This window comes from Mustelus asterias, assembly GCF_964213995.1.
Source record: "Mustelus asterias chromosome 26 unlocalized genomic scaffold, sMusAst1.hap1.1 SUPER_26_unloc_13, whole genome shotgun sequence".
Classification (NCBI taxonomy): domain Eukaryota; kingdom Metazoa; phylum Chordata; class Chondrichthyes; order Carcharhiniformes; family Triakidae; genus Mustelus; species Mustelus asterias.
Window position 1 is genome coordinate 207,762 of NW_027590080.1, and position 17,298 is coordinate 225,059.

Consider the following 17,298-nt stretch of genomic DNA (forward strand, 5'->3'; position numbering starts at 1 on the left):
TTCAGAGGGTGGAGAGTGTCTGGAACAAGCTGCCAGAGGTAGTGGTGGAAGCGGGTACAATTTTATCTTTTAAAAAGCATTTAGATAGTTACATGGGAACAATGGGTGTAGAGGGATATGGGCCAAATGCGGGCAATTGGGATTAGTTTAGGAGTTTAAAACAAAAAGGGCGGCATGGACAAGTTGGGCCGAAGGTCCTGTTTCCACGCTGTAAACCTCTATGACTATGGGAATAGATAAGATAGAAGCAGGGAAGTTGGTTCCACCGGTAGGTGAAACTAGAACGAGGTGGCATGGCCTGAAAATAAGGGGTGCAGATTTAGGACTGAGTTGAGGAGGAACTTCTTCACACAAAGCGTTGTGAATCTGTGGAATTCCCTGCCCGGTGAAGCAGTTGAGGCTGCCTTATTGAATGTTTTTAAGGCAAGGATAGATAAATTTGGAGGCCATTTGGTCCATCCAGTCTGCACCGACCACAATCCCACCCAGACCCTATCCCCGTGTTTACCCTGCTAATCCCCCTGACACCGAGGAGCAACTTAGCATGGCCAATGCACCTATCCTGCTCATCTCTGGAGAGTCGGAGGAAATCCCCGCAGACACGGGGAGAATGTGCAGACTCCACACAGACAGTGAACCAACGCCGGCAAAGTCAGCGAGGTGAAAGTTGTGCAGTAGAAGCCCAGACAGGGCAAAGGGGTGGGGAGGGGATTTCCATGAGACACAAACATTGTGGGTTCCAGTTCTTCTCTCTCTCTCTCTCTATACAGTTTGGGATTTGGGGCTGCTGTGGCAATACACGTGTTGCACTGTGAATGTGCACGTATCCTCGTATTCAATCAAGCTCTGTCAGTTTCCTTGCATTTGTTGATTTACAGCCGCACAAAACAATTTAGTTTCATGTGCTGCAAATGCTCAGACAGGGCCCAGACTGAAATAATGAAGAGAGATCTGGTGCTGTGTTTACTCAGACAAGCGCTTGATTGCAGTAATTTAGATGGTGCAGCAGTGTTTACACAGACACGGCCTAGATTGTAATAACAGATCTTTCTAAGAAACATTGAATCATCCAATTGCTGCAGTGCAGGAGGAGGCCATTGGGTCCATCCAGTCTGTACCGCCCACAATCCCACCCAGACCCTCTCCCCGTGTTGACCCTGCTAATCCCCCTGACACTGAGCAGCAACTGAGCCTGGCCAGTGCCCCTGTGCTGCTGATGTTTGGAGAGTGTGAGGAAAGGGCCGCAGACACGGGGAGAATGTGCAGACTCCACACAGACAGTGAGCCAAGGCCGGGAATTGAAGCCGGCTCCCTGGCGCTGTGAGACCGCAGCACCAACCACTGAGCCACCGCGCCGCCCACAATGTAACTGACCGTCCCCGCTCTGTTAATATGATACAAAGACGGGCTGTATTTACACAGGAAACCGACATTTTAATCCTCAAGCTGAATGTTGTTGGAGTTCAAACTTTTTCTGGGCCGTTAATTCCTCCCCGTGATTCACAAACCCGGAAATACCCGGATACGCAGCCACAAACGGCAGTGCGCCTGCGCGCAGTAAGAAGCGGGCCGCACCCTCCGGAGTGAAGTTCGCGCGGGCGGCGGCGGTTGGTTTCCGGCTCGCCGATTGGTCAGCTCCCGGTCACGTGCTGTGAGCGGGCAGTGACTTCAGACCCCCCTCTCCAGCCGCGCGCAGAAACCGTTAACGGCCGCGCCACGTGACCGCGAGCCGCTCTCACTGAGTGGGCGGGACCTCACCGCACCCTCATTCCCCATTGGTGCGTTCTGCTGTCCGTCAAATGAACACAGCCAATAGGAAGCCGCTCCAGCAGAATGATTGACAGCCAGTGCGGGCGCACTCGGGCAGCTTGTGATGAAGCAGCGACTCGCTGCCACTGGGGACAATCCCAGTCAGCGAGAGTCGGCGCCCTTGAAGTGGAGACTTTTTCTCTTATTTAATTCCTTACCGTTATTCAAAAATTCGGTGTGAAGCCGCTGGGAAAGGCCCGCACACGCAGTGAGAAACGCCGCTGGGAAAGCCCCGCACACGCAGTGAGAAACGCCGCTGGGAAAGCCCCGCACACGCAGTGAGAAACGCCGCTGGGAAAGCCCCGCACACGCAGTGAGAAACGCCGCTGGGAAAGCCCCGCACACGCAGTGAGAAACGCCGCTGGGAAAGCCCCGCACACGCAGTGAGAAACGCCGCTGGGAAAGCCCCGCACACGCAGTGAGAAACGCCGCTGGGAAAGCCCCGCACACGCAGTGAGAAACGGCGCGGCGCCTGAACTCCGCACTCGAGACGACGGCGGCTGTTTGTCCGCTCGCCGATTGGCCAGATCCAGGTCACGTGCTGAGCGTCGGCAGTGGCGTCAGAACGCCCCCTCCAGCCGCGCGCAGAAACCGTTTAACGGCCGCTTCCAGCCACGTCACTGAGTGGGCGGCACCTCATTGCGTCATCATTCAGATTTACATACAGCAGGGAAACAGGCCCTTCAGCCCAACTTGTCCAGGCTGCCCCTGTTTTTAAACCCCGAAACTCGTCCCAATTGCCCACATTTGGCCCATATCCCTCTAGACCCATCTAACTAAATGCTTTTAAAAGACAATTGTCCCCACCTCTACTACTCCCTCTGGCAGCTCGTTCCAGACACTCACCACCCTGTGTGTGAAATAATTGCCCCTCTCACCTTCAACCTCTGCCCTCTAAGGTTTAGACTCCCCGACCTTTGGGAAAAGACATGAACTATCCAGCTGATCTGTGCACTCATTATTTTATAGACCTCTATAAGATCACCCCTCAGCCTTCTACGCTCCAAAGAAAAAAGTCCCAGTCTATCCAACTCCTTATAACTCAATCCATCAAGTCGGTAGCATCCAAGTAAATCTTTTCTGTACCTTTCTAGTTTAATAATATCCTTTCTATAATAGGGTGACCAGAACTGTACACAGTATTCCAAGTGGGGCCTTACCAATGTCTTGTATAACTTCAACAAGACGTCCCAACTCCTGTATTCCATGTTCTGACCAATGAAATCAGGCATGCCGAATGCTTTCTTCACCACTCTGACCACCTGTGACTCCACTTTCAAGGAGCCATGAACCCGTACCCGAGATCTCTTTGTTCTGTAACTCTCCCCAACACCCTACCATTAACTGAGTAAGTCCTGCCCTGGATCAATCTACCAAAATGCATCACCTCGCATTTGTCCAAATTAAACTCCATCTGCGATTCGTCAGCCCACTGGCCCAATTGATCAAGATCCCATTGCAATCCGAGATAACCTTCTTCACTGTCCACTGTGCGACCAATCTTGGTGTCATCTGCAAACTTACCAACCATGCCTCCTATATTCTCATCCAAACCATTAATATAAATGACAAATAACAGTGGACCCAGCACTGATCCCAGAGGACACCGCTGGTCACAGGCCTCCAGTTTGAAAAACAACCCTCGACAACCATCCACTGGCTTCTGTCATCAAGCCAATTTTGTATCCATTTAACTACCTCACCCTGGGTCCCATGATGTAGGTTGTGCAACAACCTGCCATGTGGTACCTTGTCAAAAGCCTCATTGATTCATTGCACAATCCATCACTGCACCCTCATTCTCCATTGGTGCATTCTGCTGTCCATCAGCTGAACACAGCCAATAGGAAGCCGCTCCAGCAGAATGATTGACAGCCAGTGTGGGTGGAGTCGGGCAGATTGTGATGAAGCAGCGACTCGCTGTGGATTCGCTGCCATTGGGGACAATCCCAGCCAGCAAGAGGCAGCAAGGGCGGCACCTTCCGTCCCCAAGCGCAGCATTCACAACATCCCACTTTCATCCCCAGCACCACATACAGCTCCTTGTTGTTTCTTCCATTGGCAGCACCCCCGGGTGCTCTTGGTGCTCCCGTTCCAGCACCTTTCCTCTTAATGATGGGGGAATGAGGCTCTCATAGCCCAGAATAAACATCCAGCAACACCGCCAACTCCCAGCTTCCGCACACTTACCGCCGTAACTCCAGGTGCTTTCTACTCGTCCTCCCTCTCTGGACAAGTTCCACTCCCTGCCTCATAACCGGATCATTCCGGGTGGCTTTCCGTAACTGGTTAGCGGTTTCCGGAACTTTATCTTCTTGTGTGAAATGCATTATCTGCACATTCCAGCGGGAACATCTTTATCTCCAGGCAAAGGCAGCCTTGACAGAGCATCCGCATTGCCGTGTTTCTCACTGACAGCACCAACACCCACCTCTGCAATCAAACTGCTGCCATGGACGGTATCCCAGTGAATGGTCCAAGGATGGAAGATAAAATATCGGAATTATGAATGGGAGTCAGTAATTCAGCCCTTCGAGCTCAGTCACAACATCATCATGGCAGAGCTTTTAGTTTCTTGATGCAAAGAAGATGCCTAAGCCTTCTTTTTCCACCCGAGCAAACTTTTCCTCCGCTTTCGTCAATGATCTAGAAGCGAATACTATGGATCTTCCTCTCCGTTTGACATAACGTTAGACAGGACAACCTCAATCCCATTGGGCGAGGCTTCGCATGTAAGCTGCAGCGGTAACTTTGGGTTAAATTGAACTCGCATTTCCAATCTCTTCAAAGCCTGCTTTACCGCCAGGGAGGCCTCCTTTTGTTCACTTCCACGGCTCTCCTTTCACCAGCAGCTGGAGCATCAGTTTCAATGCTGCCGCCCGATCCGGATTGAGCTTGTTGTCATAGTAATTGATTTGACCCAAAAACAACCTGAATTGGGACACATTGTCTGGTCTTGGGGCCTTCATGATGACCTCCATCTTAGGCTTTGTGCAATCCATTTCATGACCCAGGCATTCAATGGAGTCCTTGAAGAACTCATATTTCTCTCTTGATTTGCAGGCCGTGCTCCTGCAACCTCTAAGGTATTCTCCAAGTACTGGGAAAATAGTCGAATCCATGAGCAAGATATCATCCAGGTAAGTCTGGACTCCTGTCATTCCACTCAGGATTTGGTCCATGGCCCTCTAATCGAGATAAGGGCGCATGTAATCAAGATGGGGGCACTCCAAACCGAAATTGGGGGCACTTGTAATTCACCTGGGCACTCCTCATTGACAGGAGCACTGCGAGCTGATATGCGGGCACTCAGAATTGAAACTGTCACTGCTCTAAATCTAAATGGGAGCACACCTAATCAGGATAGAAGTCTCTCTTATTCGAGATACGGCGTGCTCCCAATCGAGACAGGGGGGCACTGCGAACGGCGACGGTGGCGGGGGGGGGGGGGGGGGGTGGTGGGGGGGGGATGACTGCCAACGGCGATGGGGGGGAGGTCACTGCTAACGGCGATGGAGGGGGGCACTGCTAATTGAATTAGTCGCTGCTCCAAATCTAAATAGGGGGCACCCCGAACTGATATAGAAGGCTCCATTATTCGAGATATGGGACACTCCTAATCGAGGGAGGGACAGACCTAATCGAGGTAGGTAGCGTTCCTAATTGACCGGGGACACTCAGAAATGACGGGGGGGCACTCCTCACTGAAATAGTCACTGGTCCAAATCTAAACAGGGGGGCATTCCTAATCGAGATAGAAGGCTCTTATTGCAGATAGGGACACTCCAAATCAAGATGGGACACTCCTAATCGTTAGAGGGTCACTCGCAATCGAGATAGGGGGCACTCCAAATTGAGATAGTTGGGACTTCAAATCAAGCTAGAGGGAACTACTAATTGACACGGACACTCCTGTGAACCTGGCACTGAACCCAGCCAGGCCTGTGACACTGAATCCTAAAGGACAGAGTGAATCCAGCCAGCCCTGTGGGACTGTATCTCAAGCGACAGACAGAACCCAGCAATGCCTGTGACACTGAATCTCTAAGGATAGAGTGATCCCAGCCAGGCTTGTGACACTGAATCTCAAAGGACACAGTGAACACAGCCAGGCCTGTGAGACTGAATCTGAAAGGACAGAGTGAATCCAGCGAGGCCACTGTTCGACCACCCCTAAGCCTCCTATGCTCCAGGAGAAAATGTCCCAGTCTTTGCAGCCTCTGCTTATAACTCAAACCATCAAGACCCTGCAGTATCCCAGTTGTTCTTTTCTGCACACTTCCTAGTTTAATAATATCCTTGGTATAATAGGGTGACCAGAACAGTACACAGTATTCCAAGTGTGGCCTTACCAATGTCTTGTACAACTTCAACATGATGTCCCAAATCCCATTCAGTATTCTGACCAATGAAACCAAGCATGTGGAATGCCTTCTTCACCACTCTATCCACTGTGACTCCACTTTCAAGGAGCTATGAATCTGTACCCCTAGATCTCTGTTCTATAACTCTCACCAATGCCCTACCACTTACTAAGTAGTGCGCTGGTTCAATCTACCAAAGTGCATTGACTTGCATTTATCTAAATTAAACTCCATCCACCATTCATCAGCCCACTCGATCAATTGATCAAGATCCCGTTGCAATCCTGGATAACTTTCTTCACTGTCCACTATGCCACAAATCCTGGTGTCATCTGCAAAATTACTAACTATGCCTCCTAAATTCTCATCTAAATTATTAATATAAATTACAAATAGCAGGGGACCCAGCACCGATCCCTGAGGCACCCCGCTGGTCACAGGCCTCCAGTTTGAAAATAGAACAACCCTCTACAACCACCTTCTGTCTTCTGTCATCAACCAATTTTGTATCCATTTGGCCACCTCATCCTGGATCCCATGAGATTTAACCAAATCCAGTCTAGTTTTGTTTTTAAATGTTTACAGTTTTAAACACTGAAACCTCTTGCCCTTGTTGGGAATATCAGTGCGGTTTGAGAAAAGCAAACACTGATCCCACACTCAACACCCCCCAACACAGGACTGAGCAGAGAGTGTGAAATGTGAGTGGTGTGAGTGTGGATTATCTTTTAAAAGTGGGTAAGAAACACTCCTCCATTTTCAAATCTTTACCTTGTTTATGTAGCGTCTCGGACTCCCTTGTCACTCACTATCCATCTGAATTAATCTCTATTCCTCACTGTCTAACTGTTACTCTCTGCATTGCTCCCTCTCCCTATCTCTCTGTTACTCTGCATCGCTCCATCTCTCTCTCTTCCTCTCCCTCTCTATCCCTCTCATCCACCATGTTGTTTACCGTTAAGGAGTCTAATCACGGAGAATTCAAACACTCTTTCTGTTTCTGTCTTGGCAGAATTAGCAACATGAGTGCAAATTTCAAGATTGTATTCACACAATACAGACAGAACAGTATTTATATAATGGCTTCTGCAAATGCTGGTGAGCTCAGTACATGTGGTAGCTTAATGTTACAATAAGATAGAATCTGTATTCAGACAACTGTTACTCTCTGCATTGCTCTTTCTCATTCTCCCGACCTCTCTGTTACTCTGTATCTCTTCCTCTCTCTCTCTATCCCTCTGGATATTTCAAGACTGGATTCACACAATACAGACAGAACGCTGGTGAGCTCAGTACACGTGGTACCTGAATGTTACAATAAGATAGAATCTGTATTCAGACAACTGTCACCCCACAGGGCCCAAACTTCACCGTGTTAATTTGATTTGATTTGATTGATTTGTATTGGGATGCAGTGAAAAGTATTGTTTCTTGTGCGCTATACAGACAAAACATACCGTTCATAGAGTACACAGGGGAGAAGGAGAGGAAAGGGTGCAGAATATAGTGTTGCAGTTACTGATAGTGTGTAGTGAAAGATCAGCTTAATATATGGTAGGTCCATTCAAAAGTTGACATTCTCCCCAAGCACTAAAGCTTCCCACAAAGCAAGGCTCACAAATTCAACACCAGTTTCCTTTGTCCCCTCTCCCATCATGCTGTGTTCGGAGTCTCTGATCGATGCTGAGGGCCTAGTATTTGAGGCTCTGAGCTGAACCCACAATCTGTCTGATTCTGAGAGAAGATTACTGCCCACTCATATATATACCCTTGAAATATATCTGTTGTGTACAGAGTCACTTCTTTTTTCCCTGTGTCTGCTACCCTTAAAGAACTACTGAATAATCTTTAAACATCTGTATTATCACAGAACAGGGCCAACATGGGGGAATCTAGTATCAGGGAGGGCACAGTTTAAAATTCATACAGCGCCCATTAAAGATGGAGATGAGGAGGAATAATTTGTTCTCTCAGGGGGTGGTTAGTATTTAGAATTCAAAGTTAAAATTCATTTATTGGTCACAAGTCAGTCTTACATTAACACTGCAATGAAGTTACTGTGAAATTCCTCTAGTTGGCGCCTGTTCGGATCAATGCACCGAACCAGAATATGGGAGGAAACCGGAGCACCCGGAGGAAACCCATGCAGACACGAGGAGAACATGCAAACTCCACACAGACAGTGACCCAAGCTGGGAATCAAATCCAGGTCCTTGGCGCTGTGAAGCAGCAGTGCTAACCACTTTCCCCAGAGAGTGAGTTGAGCATTATGGGGAGACAGGCAGCAAAGTAGAGTTCAGGCCACAGTCAGATCAGCCATGATCTTATCAATGGGAGGAGCAGCCTCAAGGGGCAGAATGGCCCACTTCTGCTCCTATTTGTTGTGTTCTGCGTGGTACCTTCAAAGGCCATTGTACTCAGCATTGCAGGAACTCTGCCGAACACACTCTATCTCAATCACTTCCTCTCCCTCTCTGTGACTCTCACTCCATTCCTTTTCTCCCCTCTCTCTGTTACTCTCTCTCTATCTCTATCCCTGTTTCTCTCTTGCCCACTCCAGCTGGATGGAGAGTGGGAAAGAGAGGCTGATATGAAGGGAGTTTTCATCTGTATCTAACTGCATTTTCTGAACTGTCCTGTCCTTGTTTGATGAAACAATGAAATGGGAGATTGTATTTGTTTGTGTGCGTGTCTGTGTGTGTGTGTGTGTCTGCGTGCGTATATTGGTGTATGTATCAGTATGTGTGTGTGTGTATCAGGGTGTGAGGTGGTCTGCATAGGCGTATTTGGTTGTGTGTATACGTGTGTGTGTATTCTGCATGTATGTGTGCGTGTGTGTATATGTGCATGGGAGGGGTGTGTGCCTGTGTGCGAGTGTGTGTGTCTGTGTTTGTGAGAGAAATTGAGTGTGTGAGTGTGTAAGTGTTTGCCTGCATGGGGGTTATGTGTGAAACATAGAAACGAGAAGCAGGAGGAGGCCATTCGGCCCTTCGAGCCTGCTCCACCATTCATTTTGGTCATAAGAACTAGAAGCAGGAGTAGTCCATCTGGCCCCTTGAGCCTGCTCTGCCATTCAATAAGATCAAGGCTGATCTTTTCGTGGACTCAGCTCCACTTACCCGACCGCTCACCATAACCCTTAATTCCTTTACTGTTCAAAAATGTATCTATCCTTGCCTTAAAACATTCAACGAGGTAGCCTCAACTGCTTCACTGGGCAGGGAATTCCACAGATTCACAACCCTTTGTGTGAAGAAGTTCCTCCTCAACTCAGTCCTAAATCTGCTCCCCCTTATTTTGAGGCTATGCCCCCGAGTTTTAGTTTTGCTGCCAGTGGAAATAATTTCCCTGCTTCTATCTTATCTATTCCCTTCATAATCTTATATGTTTCTATAAGATCTCCCCTCATTCTTCTGAATTCCAATGAGTATAGCCCCAGTCTACTCAGTCTCTGCTCATAAGCCAACCCTCTCAACTCCGGAAACAACTTTTGAATCTCCTCTGCACCCCCTCCAGTGCCAGTATATCCTTTCTCAAGTAAGGAGACCAAAACTGTGCACAGTACTCCAGGTGTGGCCTCACCAGCACCTGATACAACTGCAACATAGCCTCGCTGTTTTTAAACTCCATCCCTCTAGCAATGAAGGACAAAATTCCATTTACCTTCTTAAGTACCTGCTGCACCTGCAAACCAACTCCTTGAGATTCCTGCACAAAAACACCCAGGTCCCTCTGCACAGCAGCATGCTGCAATTTTTTACTATTTAAATAATAGTCCATTTTGCTGTTATTCCAACCAAAATGAATGCTCTCATATTTACCAACATTGTACTCCATCTGCCAGACTCTCATCCACTCACAAACTATCTATATCCCTTTGCAGACTTTCAGCGTCCTCTGCACACTTTGCTCTGCCACCCATCTTAGTATCATCTGCGAATTTTGGCACACTACACTTGGTCCCCAGCTCCAAATCATCAATGTGAATCGTAAACAATTGCAGTCCCAACACTGATCTCTGAGGCATACCACTAGTCAGTGATCGGCAACCAGAAAAACACCCATTTACCCCACTCTTTGCTTTCTGTTAGTTAACCAATCCTCTATCCATGCAATACATTACACATAACACCGTGCACCTTTATCTTATGTAGCAGTCTTTGGTGCGGCACCTTGCCAAATGGTTTTTGGAAATCCAGATACACCACATCCACAGGTTCCCCATTGTCCACTGCACAAGTAATGTTCTCAAAGAATTCCACCAAATTAGTCAAACATGACCTTCCCTTCATGAACCCATGCTGCATCTTACCAATGGGACAATTTATATCCAGATGTCTCGCTATTTCTTCCTTGATGATAGCTTCAAGCATTTTCTCTACTCCAGAAGTTAAGCTAACTGGCCTATAGTTACCTGCCTTTTGTCTACCTCCTTTTTTAAACAGTGGCTTCACATTTGCTGTTTTCCAATCTGCGAGAACCATGCCAGAGTCCAGCGAATTTTGGTAAATTATCACCAGTGCATTTCCCCCACCATCTCTTTTAGTTCCCTGGGATGCATTTCATCAGGGCCAGGAGACTTGTCTACCTTTAGCCTCATTAACTTGCCCAACACTACCTCTTTCATGATAATGATAGTTTTGAGGTCCTCACCTGCCATAGCCTTCCACTCATCAATTCTTGGCATGTTATTTGTGTCTTCCACTGTGAAGACTGACGCAAAATACCTGTTCAATGCCTCAGCCATTTTCTCATATCCAGTTCTTACATCCCCCTTCTCATCCTCTAAAGGACCAATGTTTACTTTAGTCATTCTTTTTCATTTTATATATTTGTAGAAACTTTTGCTGTCTGTTTTTTTTATTCTGAGCGAGTTTACTCTCATAATCCATCTTATTTTCCTTTATAGCTTTTTTTGTGGCTTTCTGCTGACCTTTAAAGATTTCCCAATCCTCCAGGTTCCCACTAATCTTTGCCACTTTGTATGCATTTTCTTTCAATTTGATACCCTCCTTTATTTCCTCAGCTATCCATGGCTGATTATCTCTTTTTCTACAGTCCTTCCTTATCACTGGTATATACTTTTGCTGAGCACTGTGAAAGATCGCTTTGAAAGTCCTCCACTTTCCTCAATTGTTCCACCATAAAGTTTTTGCTCCCAGTTTCCCTGAGCCAACTCCTCCCTCATCCCTTTGTAGTCTCTTTGGTTAAGCAGAAGACATTGGTATTGGATTTTACCTTCTCACGCTCCATCTGTATTTTAAATTCAACCATACTGTGATCGCTTCTTCCAAGAGGATCCCTAACTGTAAGATCACTAATTATTCCCGTCACATTACACAGGTCCAGATCTAGGATAGCTTGCTCCCTTGTAGGTTCCATTACATACTGTTCAAGGAAGGTATCGCAGATACACTCTATGAACTCTTCCTCATGGCTAATCATCAAATTCAATATCCTGATCTCCCCTTCCCCTCCCTAATCCCGCGATCCCTTTAGCCCCAAAAGTTATATCTAATTTCTTCTTGAAATCACACGTGAACATGTGCAAGTTCCGGGCCATCTCTGTGTGTGCGTGTGCATGATTGAAGTCAATGGTGAGATATGGTTAAAATTCCATATGTTTATTGTTATTCCCATACATTGTTATTCCCATACATTGTTAAATTCAAGAATCTCACACAAACCTTTGAAATCTTCAGACTATTTGGGTGGACAGGATAACCATGAGAGCACAAAGTGCCTCCAGCTGCTTGTGTGAGACTCACTGAGATGAACTAAGTTCCTGGAACAAGATGAAAAGACACCAGACAGTGAGTTTGATGCAACAGGTTAACAGAATTTATTCAGTCAATGATTGAACAAAGATGCTGAATAGGCAATTGATTGACAGCTCCTCACGTGACCTGCCGAGCTGACTTCAGCGGGCTCGAGCCTGCGCAGTGTCTGAGCCACATTCCCTTAGCAACAGGCTGCGCCTGCGCCGTGATTGAACCGCATTCCCTTAGCAACGGGCCGGGCCTGCGCAGTGATTGAGCCGCATTCCCTTAGCAACGGGCCGGGCCTGCGCAGTGACTGAGCCGCGTTCCCTTAGCAACAGGCCGGGCCTGCGCAGTGACTGAGCCAGGTTCCCTTAGCAACGGGCCGGGCCTGGGTGAGGAGGCTGTTTCCTTATTGTGAGTGTCCCCGCTCAGGGGAAAGATCAGCAACATTGGTGACCCAGTAACATGGAGAGAGTCTGTGTGAATCTGCACAATGTTAATGACCCTTCAATAAAAATAACACAAAGCTCACCGACATCAGACAAGGGATAAACTGTCTGAAAGGTGGGCTGTCCCATATTGAAGCGGCCGAATGGCCTCCCCCAGCTCCAGAAGCTGCACAAGCTCTGAGCTCCGGCAGCAGCAAGAGGAGGAGCCAGACATTCAGTCCCTGCAGCCTGAGCTGCCCATTGATGAGGGAGACAAACTCCATCCAGCCGCCTGGGCTTCAGATCCACACCTTCTGGCAGCAGAAATATCCCCATCTCAGAGTGAAAATTGTTCACAGAATCCCCACAGTGCAGAAGGAGCACATTCAGCCCAGCAAGTCTGCACCGACCACAATCCCACCCAGGCCCCACCCCAATAACACCCACATATTTACCCTGCTAACCCCTGACTCTAGGGTCAGGTTAGCGTGGCCAATCCACCTAACCCGCACATCTTTGGACTGTTGAAGGAAACCAGAGCACCCGGAGGAAACCCACGCAGACACTGGGAAAATATTCAACAGCTAATATCTGCAGCTATATGTGGGAGAGAGTTCCACACTTCCCCCACCCTTTGTGTGAGCAAGTGTTTCCTAAATTTATCCCCTGAATATCCTGGCTCTGATCATAAGATATTTGTCCCCTTGTCCTGAGGTCTCACATCAGTGAGCAAAATTTCTATCAACTGATAATTCCATTCAAAACCCTAAAATCCTCAGAGCAGACCGTTGGAGGGGAAACAGGAGGGGGAGGTTATTTGCGGCCTCACTCTTTCAGATAGTTCTTTCCAGATCAGAACTTGCTGTTTAAAACATAACTCATCTCCCTTCTGGCTCCTTTACCAATTACAGAACACCATAAATCTGTCCTAGAACATAGAAAATAGAACAGTACAGCACAGAACAGGCCCTTCGGCCCACGATGTTGCGCCGAGCTTTATCTGAAACCAAGATCAAGCTGTCCCACTCCCTATCATCCTGGTGTGCTCCATGTGCCTATCCAATAACCGCTTAAATGTTCCTAAAGTGTCTGACTCCACTATCACTGCAGGCAGTCCATTCCACACCCCAACCACTCTCTGCGTAAAGAACCTACCTCTGATATCCTTCCTGTATCTCCGACCACGAACCCTATAGTTATGCCCCTTGTAATAGCTCCATCCACCCGAGGAAATAGTCTTTGAACATTCACTCTATCTATCCCCTTCATCATTTTATAAACTTCTATTAAGTCTCCCCTCAGCCTCCTCCGCTTCAGAGAGAACAGCCCTAGCTCCCTCAACCTTTCCTCATAAGACCTACCCTCCAAACCAGGCAGCATCCTGGTAAATCTCCTCTGCACTCTTTCCAGCGCTTCCACATCCTTCTTATAGTGAGCTAACCAGAACTGCACACAATATTCCAAATGTGGTCTCACCAAGGTCCTGTACAGTTGCAGCATAACCCCACGGTTCTTAAACTCCAACCCCCTGTTAATAAAAGCTAACACACTATAGGCCTTCTTCACAGCTCTATCCACTTGAGTGGCAACCTTTAGAGATCTGTGGATATGAACTCCAAGATCTCTCTGTTCCTCCACAGTCTTCAGAACCCTACCTTTGACCCTGTAATCCACATTAAAATTAGTCCTACCAAAATGAATCACCTCACATTTATCAGGGTTAAACTCCATTTGCCATTTTTCAGCCCAGCATTGCAACCTATCTATGTCTCTTTGCAGCCTACAACAGCCCTCCACCTCATCCACTACTCCACCAATCTTGGTGTCATCAGCAAATTTACTGATCCACCCTTCAGCCCCCTCCTCTAAGTCATTAATAAAAATCACAAAGAGCAGAGGACCAAGCACTGATCCCTGCGGCACTCTGCTAGCAACCTGCCTCCAATCCGAAAATTTTCCATCCACCACCACCCTCTGTCTTTGATCAGACAGCCAGTTACCTATCCAATCGGCCAACTTTCCCTCTATCCCACACCTCCTCACTTTCATCATAAGCCGACCATGGGGGACCTTATCAAACGCCTTACTAAAATCCATGTATATGACATCAACTGCCCTACCTTCATCAACACACTTAGTTACCTCCTCAAAAAATTCTATCAAATTTGTGAGGCACGACTTGCCCTTCATGAATCCGTGCTGACTATCCCGGATTAATCCGCATCTTTCTAAATGGTCGTAAATTCCATCTCTAAGGACCTTTTCCATCAATTTACCAACCACCGAAGTAAGACTAACCGGTCTATAATTACCAGGGTCATTTCTATTCCCTTTCTTAAACAGAGAAACAACATTCGCCATTCTCCAGTCCTCTGGCACCATCCCCGTGGACAGCAAGGACCCAAAGATCAAAGCCAAAGGCTCTACAATCTCATCCCTTGCCTCCCAAAGAATCCTAGGATACATTTCATCAGGCCCAGGGGACTTATCGACCTTCAGTTTATTCAAAACTGCCAGGACATCCTCCCTCCGAACATCTATTTCCTCCAGCCTATTAGCCTGTAACACCTTCTCTTCCTCAAAAACATGGCCCCTCTCCTTGGTGAACACTGATGAAAAGTATTCATTCATCACCTCGCCTATCTCTACTGACTCCATACACAAGTTCCCACTACTGTCCTTGACCGGCCCTAACCTCACCCTGGTCATTCTTTTATTCCTCACATAAGAGTAAAAAGCCTTGGGGTTTTCCTTGATCCGACCCGCCAAGGACTTCTCGTGTCCCCTCCTAGCTCTCCGAAGCCCCTTTTTCAGCTCATTCCTTGCTAACTTGTAACCCTCAATCGAGCCATCTGAACCTTGTTTCCTCATCCCTACATAAGCTTCCCTCTTCCTTTTCACAAGACATTCCACCTCTTTTGTGAACCATGGTTCCCTCACTCGGCCATTTCCTCCCTGCCTGACAGGAACATACTTATCAAGGACATCCAGTATTTGTTCCTTGAAAAAGTTCCACTTTTCATTAGTTCCTTTCCCTGACAGTTTCTGTTCCCAACTTATGCCCCCTAATTCTTGCCTAATCGCATCATAATTACCCCTCCCCCAATTGTAAACCTTGCCCTGCCGTACGGCCCTATCCCTCTCCATTGCAATAACAAAAGACACCGAATTGTGGTCACTATCTCCAAATTGCTCTCCCACAACCAAATCTAACACTTGGCCCGGTTCATTTCCCAGTACCAAATCCAATGTGGCCTCACCTCTAGTCGGCCCATCCACATATTGTGTCAGGAAGCCCTCCCGCACACACTGCACAAAAACTGCCCCATCCAAACTATTTGACCTACAAAGGTTCCAATCAATATTTGGAAAGTTAAAGTCCCCCATGACAACTACCCTGTGACCCCCACACATATCCATAATCTGCTTAGCAATTTCTTCCTCCACATCTCTATTACTATTTGGGGGCCTATAGTAAACTCCTAGCAACGTGACCGCTCCTTTCCTATTTCTAACTTCAGCCCATATTACCTCAGTGTGCAGATCCCCCACGAAGTGCCTTTCCGCAGCCGTTAAACTATCCCTGATTAACAATGCCACTCCTCCACCTCTTTTACCAGCTTCCCTACACTTAGTGAAACATCTATACCCCGGAACGTCCAACAACCATTCCTGTCCTTGTTCTACCCACGTCTCCGAAATGGCCACAACATCGTAGTCCCAAGTACCAATCCACGCCCCAAGTTCATCTACCTTGTTCCAGATGCTCCTTGCATTGAAAAAGACACACTTCAACCCACCTTCCTGTCTACCGGTACCCACCCTTGACCCTGATACCTTCCCTAATACCTCACCACCCGCACTGACTTCTGGACTACAACTCCTTTTCCCACTCCCCTGACAAATTAGTTTAAACCCCCTGAAGAGCCGTAACAAATTTCCCTCCTAGGATATTGGTGCCCCTCTGGTTCAGGTGTACCCCGTCCTGTTTGTACAGGTCCCACCTTCCCCAGAATGTGTTCCAATTATCCACGTATCTGGAACCCTCCCTCCTACACCATCCCTGCAACCACATGTTTAACTGCACTCTCTCCCTGTTCCTCAACTCGCTATCATGTGGCACCGGCAACGTACCAGAGATGACCACATGTTTTGTCTTGGCTCTCAGCTTCCAGCCCAGCTCCAGAAATTCCTGCTTTAAATCCCCGTCCCTTCTCTTACCTATGTCATTGGTTCCAATGTGTACCACGACTTGTGACTGTTTCCCCTCCCCCTTCAGAATCCGGAAAACACGGTCTGAGACGTCACGGACCTTGGCATCCGGTAGGCAACATACCATCCGTGAGTCTCTTTTGCTGCCACAGAAACTCCTATCTATCCCTCTAACTAACGGGTCCCCAATAACTATTGCCCTCCCGCTCTGCCCCTTACCCTCCCGAGCCACAGAGACGGACACAGTGCTGGAGATCCTCTCACTGCGGCTCACCACTGGTATGTCATCCCCCTCAACCGTATCCAAAGCGGAATACTTGTCCTTATCTGCTTCTGACCCTTTTGTCAGTGGAAACACTTCTCATTATCAAAGCCTCCTCATTTTGAACTCCCCTGTTCAGACGCTCTTTATTCTTTGCTCTCGGAGAATAGTGTCAGTTTCTCCATGGTCTAAAAAACCGAAGTTTTTCTTCTCTGTCAATGGAATCAGGACGTCACTGACATTTGTTGCTGATCCCTAATTGTCGATAAGAAGGTGGCGATGAGCCACCTTCATGAACCTTTGCAGTCATTTGGTAAAGATCCTGATTCTTGGACCTGAGCCGGAAATGCTGCTTTACATTCTTTCCAGAGACCTCAAATTGGACGCAGTGCTGTAGCTGAGGCTGAACTGGTGAATGATAAACATAACCTTCTCTCGCCTTTTGTAGTTTATGGGGGTGA

General features: G+C 47.6%; 1 protein-coding gene across 4 annotated transcripts in view; it reads left to right on the top strand.

Annotated features, from left to right (window-relative positions):
• The first annotated feature begins 1,909 nt into the window (after positions 1–1,909).
• LOC144482098 (NACHT, LRR and PYD domains-containing protein 3-like) overlaps positions 1,910–17,298 on the top strand; it is an 82,632-nt gene continuing 67,243 nt past the window's right edge. Inside the window, exons 1-3 of one of the 4 annotated variants that reach the window (XM_078201329.1) lie at positions 1,910–4,541; positions 4,873–4,949; positions 11,876–11,986. The gene's annotated coding sequence lies outside the window, so the exon portion shown is untranslated. Of the gene's footprint in view, positions 4,950–11,875; positions 11,987–17,298 lie in introns of all 4 variants that reach the window. The other 3 variants (XM_078201327.1, XM_078201331.1, XM_078201328.1) reach the window with 3 other exon arrangements.